This window comes from Terrapene carolina, unplaced genomic scaffold, assembly GCF_002925995.2.
Source record: "Terrapene carolina triunguis isolate 2854851 unplaced genomic scaffold, T_m_triunguis-2.0 Scaffold42, whole genome shotgun sequence".
Taxonomy (NCBI): Eukaryota; Metazoa; Chordata; order Testudines; family Emydidae; genus Terrapene; species Terrapene triunguis.
Window position 1 is genome coordinate 71,387,588 of NW_020664393.1, and position 7,911 is coordinate 71,395,498.

Sequence of the window (7,911 nt, forward strand, 5' to 3'; positions counted from 1 at the left end):
AGCCCTATGTACACCCATGTACGCTATATAAATACTACAATACATCAATAAGGGAGCCTCAGAAGCAGCAGCAGAAGCCAGTTTGGAATCAACAGCAACATTTCTCTACATCATCAGTCATTGGTGTTGGGGAGGAAATGGACATAGATGTTACTGTTGTCTTGTCTTTAGTCCTTGGACTTATTATTATCATGTATTTTTTGTTTCAGCCAAGAAATCCAAATTCCCCACCTTTTATCCGCGGCTGGATCCCTTGGTTTGGAGCTGCATTTCAGTTTGGGAAAGCTCCTCTGAAGTTTATAGAACAAGCCAGAATCAAGGTAATAAGCTTGTAGACTGTGTGAATAAGTAATGTATTATTGGAGAAATGGGATATTACCATATAACTGAAGATTGTGTTGTAATGTATAAGCAAAAGAAAGCAGACTTCAGGTTGAATATTTAACCTTCATTTTTGCATTTCCTGACTTTTGACCATTTAAATTTATACCATTAGCTGAGCTTTTCTATTCTAATTTCCATACTTTATTTTTAAGCCTATTGTTATTAATGCTGAGAAGAATACAAGGCTCCCCTTCCCACTGATCTTACAAACCATGCTTTGAAACGGCTTCCGTTTCCAGTACAGCAGTGGTTTTCAGCCTGTGGTCTGCAGATCCCGCGGAGTCTACAGACTATGTCTAGAGAGTCCACAATAGGTTGTCATTATCATAGAAAAGTGGTTTTCAACCTGGGGTCTGCAGACCCTTGGGGGTCCGCAAACTATATCTAAGATTTCCAAAGGGGTCCACATCTCCATCGGAAAATTTTTAGGGGGTTCGCAAATGAAAAAAGGTTGAAAACCACTGCTGTATAGGTTAGAAGTAGATCTGATGAAACTTTTTCGGCTGAACAGCTTTTTATTGGAAAATGATGTTTCGTCAACATCAATTTTTTTTGAGGGAACATGTCAATTTTTATTGACGTTTTGACCAGAAAACATTTGAAACCTTCAAAATCAGAATGCAGTATTTTATTTTAACTTTGTTGTTTCATTTCATTTTGACATTCTTGTTTAGTTCAGCTCTAACTCTCATTTCATTTAGACTTTTAATTTAATTTTTTTTTAAAACTTTAATGTTATTATACATATTTAAATTACACATGCATATATTATATTTAATAGTGTAATGTTTCAATGTTATCAAAATGAAAACTTTTGATAAGGTCATTGCAATGTTTCCAAATTGAAAGAGTTTGAAATTTCCATTCCACAAAATATTTTGAGCTTTCAACTGTTTGTTCTGATTTGGGATGATTTCCCCCCCCCCAACCCCCCCACCCACCCACCACCACCACACACACCCTGCAACACATTGGAATTTCCCACAGGACAGAAATTCTGTTTTCTGACCAACTTAGAAGCCATTTGGGCAGACTTTATAAAATCTTCCAATGGCATCATACCATGCACATACTTAGAATTGCCTAGCTAGAAGTCAGGGGTCAGTCATAGACGACTCGTTTCCCCTCATACTAGGGGGACACAATCTAAAGGGGAGGACACATGGCCACCCCACGTGTCTCCTCTGCCCAGAGACCTCCCTGCCCTGCACCCAGCCCGCTGCAGTACTGTCCCCACTCCAAGTTACCTACGGGGGAGGGGTTCTGTCCTTCTCCTGCTGCGCCTTCCCCCCACCCCCCCAGCACATTTGGCCACTCTCCCTGGCAGCCGGGTGGGGAGCGGGATGGAGCCGTTTCTCATGCGTCTGAAGCAGGCTGCTCCGGGTCACTGCTCTGTGCAGCGCAGCAGCTGCCTGAGGCCTTGGCTACACTTGCAGCTGTACAGCGCTGTGAGGTAAACCTGTCTTCATACAGCTGAGTAGGGAAAAGCGCTGCAGTCTGTCCACACTGCCAGCTGCCAGCGCAGTGGCGTGGCCACACTTGCAACTTTTTCAGCTGTGTTGGGAGCGGTGCATTATGGGCAGCTATCCCAGCATTCATGTGGCTGCAACGTGCTTTTCAAAACGGGGGGGTGGGGTGGATTGTGACAGGGAGTGTGGGGGGAGAGAGAGTGCTTTTTGGAGCATGTCAGCTCTCTATTTTGCAAGTTCCGAACTCCCGGCCCCCTGCTCATTCATTTACTCACTCAAAGCAAGCTGCAAACTGTTTGCTTTTCTCTGTGGTGCGAGCTTTGAAACCGGCACTTCCGCATTCCTGCCACCGGTCACAACAATGGAGAGGATTGGCCACTTGACAAGGTGATTAGTGCAGCGCTGCAAGCGTTTACACTCACACCCGTGAGTCGTAGCCACTCTGCTGCAGCTGTTATTCCTCTCGGGGAGGTGGAGTACCTGCAGCGGTGTACCCAGGGAGATACAGCACTGTAAGTGCCCTGCCAGTATGGACGGGGAGTGAGTTACAGCGCTGGGGGAGGCTTTACAGCGCTGTAACTCGCAAGTGTAGCCAAGGCCTGAGAGAGCCTGGCAGCGGCCCACTCCCCAGGACAGGGGCCGAGTGAGCCAGAAACATACTTGGGGGGAGAGGGGACTCTGGCTCACTCAGCCCCTGTCCCTGGCAGCCAGGCCCAGGCAGGAAGCAGCCTGCTGCTCCCAGCGAGGTTCTTGCAGGCAGCCGTTGTGCTGCACCGAGCCACCACCCAGAGCGGCCAGCACGAGAAACGGCTGGTCCCGCCCCCCTCCATTCCCCGCCCGGGCCCGGCTGCCACGGATAGGGGCCGAGCATGCCGGGGGACAGGTGCAGCGGGAGGACAGAGCCCCTCTCCCTCCCCAATCTCACAGGCCAATCGGGGGTGGGGGAACACTTAACACTGTGGAGCTCAGGATCACCACAAGAAAGAGAGAGTTTCTCTCCATGTCCAGCAGAGTTCCACAGGAGAGGGGATCTTCTCCTACAGAGCTCTTAACTCTGCATAAGAATTCAGGCAGACTTGGGTGAAGACTCTGTTCTTGCACTGAAATCTGTCTACAGAAGTTCTTATGGGTCACGTCAAATCCTGCCCAGTTATGCAGTGAATGAAAATTGTTATATTCAGCAGTTTATGTGAAAGGAATTGATTAATACAATTCAGCTACTAGCTGAGAAGTATTTAAATCACAACAACTATCCTCTTAATTGACTTGTTTGGAGTCTCAGAAAGTCCAAGTACATAATTTTGATCCCAGAAGCAGATCAAATTTGTATTAGTATCATACCTCACAGTACTGTATACACTGATAGAATAAAAACACCTGATGTTATTAAAACATTATGAGGCCAGATTTTTAGAAGTCGGCCTTGTTTTTGCAATTTAGGTTATTTAGAGGCCGAAGTAGCAGATTGCATTACAAATAATTGTGAAAGCAAAATAGTATCCATAAAAACAGGCCTCATAAAGATCAGGCTGAACATTTATCCTAATAGTTGTAGCAATGCATAATTTGAGCTATTTTGGCTTTTTAAACTTTTTTTTTAAGTTAACCCTCAACCCAAGTCTCAAATATTGTTGGCCCAAAATTCTGAGTGCAATTAAATTGTTCTCACAATTGGACCCAACCCTCTGATTTATGGGTGCAGTCAGTTAAGTAGTATAAATGTGGTCAATTCATATTGCTCACTGCTGGAAATCAAAACATAACTGCATTGTGCTAGTACAGGAAAACAAAATAGTGAAACTTACATGACTTATTGCATTATCCATGGAAATATAGAAGGTAAACCCAAAGCATTCTGGGCTGATTCAAAACCCCATTACTAGTAATAATATGGGTAAGAACTCCATGCACTCCATGCATCTGAAGAAGTGGGTTTTTTACCCACAAAAGCTTATGCCCAAATAAATCTGTTAGTCTTTAAGGTGCCACCGGACTCCTTGTTGTTTTTATGGGTAAGAACTGGTTTTAAATATTCTCCATTCCATTAAACCACTTTTACATTGGTGCAACTCCACTGAAAATGTTCACACACAAAATGTTCCATTCAATAGAGTTAACACTATCATGTTTTTGTGGACATTATTTTGCACTCAGTTATTTGTGGATGCAGTCTGCTATTTAGGCATCTAAATGACCTAAATTACAAAAACAAGGCCAACTTCTAAAATATTTGGCCTCATAATGTTTTAACACCATGTTTTATTATGTAAAACTGTAATAACAGAGTGCAGAATCAGGCTCATAATTTTCATTTTGACAGTGTCCATTTGAAGTGGGTTTTAACTCTTGTTTAATTGGCAATTGCTGAATTTATGGGACATATCTTGGTCTTCTATAAAATACACTAATAATAAAAAATCCTGACAAATATTGTTGTATTATTGTTTGTTCTAGTATGGGCCAGTGTTCACCGTGTACATTCTGGGAAATCGATTCACCTTTGTGACTGAGACAGAGGATGTTCTTGAATTTCTGAAGTCTAAAGAAGCAGATTTGGATGAAGCGGTGCAGCAAGCCGTCCAACGCACAGGTACAGGATATTCTCTTATGTAGACCTCAAATCAAGTCACATATCAAGATTAAGAAGCTTATTTGGATCCAAGGTCACAAACTTTGGGAGAAGAATCCAGTACACAGAAATACTGGGCTAGATCCTTGGCTGATGTAAATTGGCATATCTCCATTGGCTTCTAACCCATTATTTTAGTAGTTCCCAAAACCTCAATCAAGGCCTCATGGGGTACATCTACACAGCGATAAAAAACCTGCAGCACTGAGTCTCAAAGCCCAGGTCAGCTGACTCAGGCTCACAGGGCTCAGGCTGCAGGGCTATAAAACAGCAGTGTAGACATTTGGGCTCGGGCTGGAGCCCAGACTCTGAGGGCTGGTCTATACTTAGCCGCTAGTTCGGCGGCTGGAAATCGAACTTCCTGGTTCGATTTATCGCGTCTGGTCTGGACGCGATAAATCGAACCAGGAAGTGCTCGCCGTCGACTGCGGTACTCCAGCTCAACGAGAGGAGTACCGCGGAGTCGACGGGGGAGCCTGCCTGCCGCGTGTGGACCGCGTCTGAACCGCGGTAAGTTCGAAGTAAGGTATGTCGACTTCAGCTACGTTATTCACGTAGCTGAAGTTGCGTACCTTACTTCGACTTGGGGGGTTAGTGTAGACCAGGCCTGAGACATTTTTAGATGTAGATGTTCTATAGCCTTGCGAGCCCAAGTCTGCTGACCTGTAGCCAGCTGCAGCCATGCCATGGGTCTTTTATTGCAGTGTAGACGTAACCTTGATGTTAGATGTTGAAAAACGGAGGAAACAGTTTGCCAATGAGCTTTGTTCTGGTCCTCTACATGGAGTTGATATAACCTTTTGAGCACTCCTTATAGAATCATTGAAATGTAGGGAACCTCAAAAGGTCATTTAGTCCATCCTCCCATGCTGAGGCAGGACCAAATATACCTAGGCCATCATTGACAGGTGTTTGTCTAACCTGTTCTTAAAAACCTTAAACGATGGGGACGCCACAATCTTTCTTGGCAATCTATCCCAGTACTTTATTAATCTTATAGCTAAAAAGATTTCCCTAATATCTAACCTAAATTTCCCTTTCTGCAGATTAAGCCTATTACTTCTTGTCCTATCTTCAGTGGACATGGAGAACAATTGATCACCATTCTCTTTATAACAGCCGTTAACATATTTGAAGACTGTTATCAGGTCCCCCCCAGTCATGTTTTCTTAGGACGGAACATGCTCAGGTTTTTTTAACCTTTCCTTGTAGGTCAGGGTTTCTAGACTCTAATTTGTCCATATTTTTCTTAAAGTGTGGCACCCAAAACTGGACACAATACTCCAGCTAAGGCCTCACCAGAGCTTAGTAGAGCAGGACAATTACCTCCTGTGTCTTACATAGGACACTCCTGTTAATACACTGCAGAATGACATTAGCTTTTTTTGCAACTGCATCATGTTGTTGGGTCATATTTAATTTGTGTTCCACTATAACCCCCAGATCCTTTTCTGCGGTATTACCATCCAGCCAGTTATTCCTCATTTTGTATTTGTGCATTTGAGTTTTCCTTTTTAAATGTAGTACTGTGCACTTGTCTTTACTGAATTTCATCTTGCTCATTTCAGAGATATTCTCCAATTTGTCAAGGTCATTTTGAATTCTAATTCTGTCCTCCAAAGTGCTTGCAGCCCCTCCCAGCTTTGTGTCATCCACAAATTTTATAAGAATACTTTCTATTCCATTATCCAATTCAACAAAATTCTGCTTTGGTGGGTGGGTGGGGAATTAACTTGCTGGCTTCCAAAAAATGCTGTATATTTTCTATTTAAGTTTCAATCTCCAAAGAAAGCTTTCATCAGAACCGTAGCATGTTCTTCAAATTGATGGTACAACAACTGAGTTCCTCTAACCTGCATCAGTTCTCTGAGACTCTGTGTAAAGAATTCAATGAGCACGTGGAGCATTTGGGCAAAGAAGGAACTGAGGATCTCAGTGACCTAGTAAGGTTCGTAGATTTACAATCCAGCTTTATTGCACAGATATCCAGTATGTTTATTAAACACGTAAATATTTATTTATTGTAGGTGAAATTCACCTCTGTGTTGAGGGTCAGCACAAAAATCTATGTGTCACCGAAGTCCCACATAAGACTGATTTTGGGGGCTTAATGGGGACTGATGTGATGCAAGGCCGTTTGGAGCCAATTTCACCCTGAATGAATTGTGAGCCAGAATGGAATCTAGCTCACTTTCCCATGGCAGTGTTGGTTCTGCAGGGCTTACAGGAGTAAAAAGTTGTTAAAGTATTTCAAGTCAGCAGATCTGATTCTACTATAGTCAAGTATCAGATCTGCCGAGTGAGAAGGTTCCCATTTTACATAGTCACTTTTCTCACCAGAGTCACTCTTAAATACTCTTATATTGCTAACCCAAGAGATTACATTCTTGCCTTAAAAAATGCTTGAATGAATGACTTTTAACCTTCTGTTTTCACAGACATATCATGTATCCAACAGTAATGAAAACCCTGTTTGGGAAAAGGTTCTGTCCAACAACTGAGGAGTTTGAAAGGCATTTTCAGAATTACGATGACGGATTTGAAGTCGGGTCCCAGATGCCTGAATTTTTTTTAAGGTGAGTTTTATGCTTCATAAATTGTTCCTTAAGGTGCATTTAAAATCCATTTCCATTTATTATCTCCCCCTCTCACAGGAACTGGGCTAAATCCAAAACCTGGTTACTTAACGTATTTGAAAGGATTGCAACAGACATAAAGAAAGACAAATCTTCAGAAAGTGACTCTAAGGTAAACCTACCAAAGGATTTTTTAAATAAAATGCCAGGGTAGCATTGGTATAGTTAGGGGCTAAGTTATGGACATGGGCCAAGGTTTTTAAAAATGACTAGTGCTTTTGGGTGCCTCCATTTTAGGGTGCTCAAGTTGAGACACATTTGTAAGACCCAACGGTCTGAAAACTTAAAAGGATAGAATTCTCTGCTACCTCTATAGGAGAAAAGTCAGCTCTGACCAGCTTCAATTACGTGAATTTAATGTTGCTTGCCCATAATTCCACCTACCAAGTTTTGTTGCTTTGGTTGGAATTTCTGTATGATTTGATTATTATTCCTGTACTCATGAAAGGGAGTGATAATTGTGCAGGATATGCCCTGGAGTGAGTGGTCTCTCTGATTTAATAAATAGCACCCTTTGGAATGGTAACAAAAGTCAAGCCGAACAGAGGGAGGGGGAAAGGGCTCTATCCTCAGACCGGGGACTGTTAAGTAATAGGACTTTTTTCTTCAATAAACTAATGTGATAATCTTGTAGACAGAGTATGTTAGCAAACCATTCCTTTAGACAACCTCTAACGTACATATTCATTCTCTTGTTTATGAGAGACACTAATACAGCATGTCCTGGACAATTTGCATGGAAATGGAGCTTCCAGTTATTTGCTGCTCTTGTTCTGGGCTTCCCAAGTTAATG

At 42.6% G+C, this 7,911-nt stretch overlaps 1 pseudogene; it reads left to right on the forward strand.

Annotated features, from left to right (window-relative positions):
• The first annotated feature begins 137 nt into the window (after nt 1-137).
• LOC112117698 overlaps nt 138-7,911 on the forward strand; it is a 15,711-nt pseudogene continuing 7,937 nt past the window's right edge.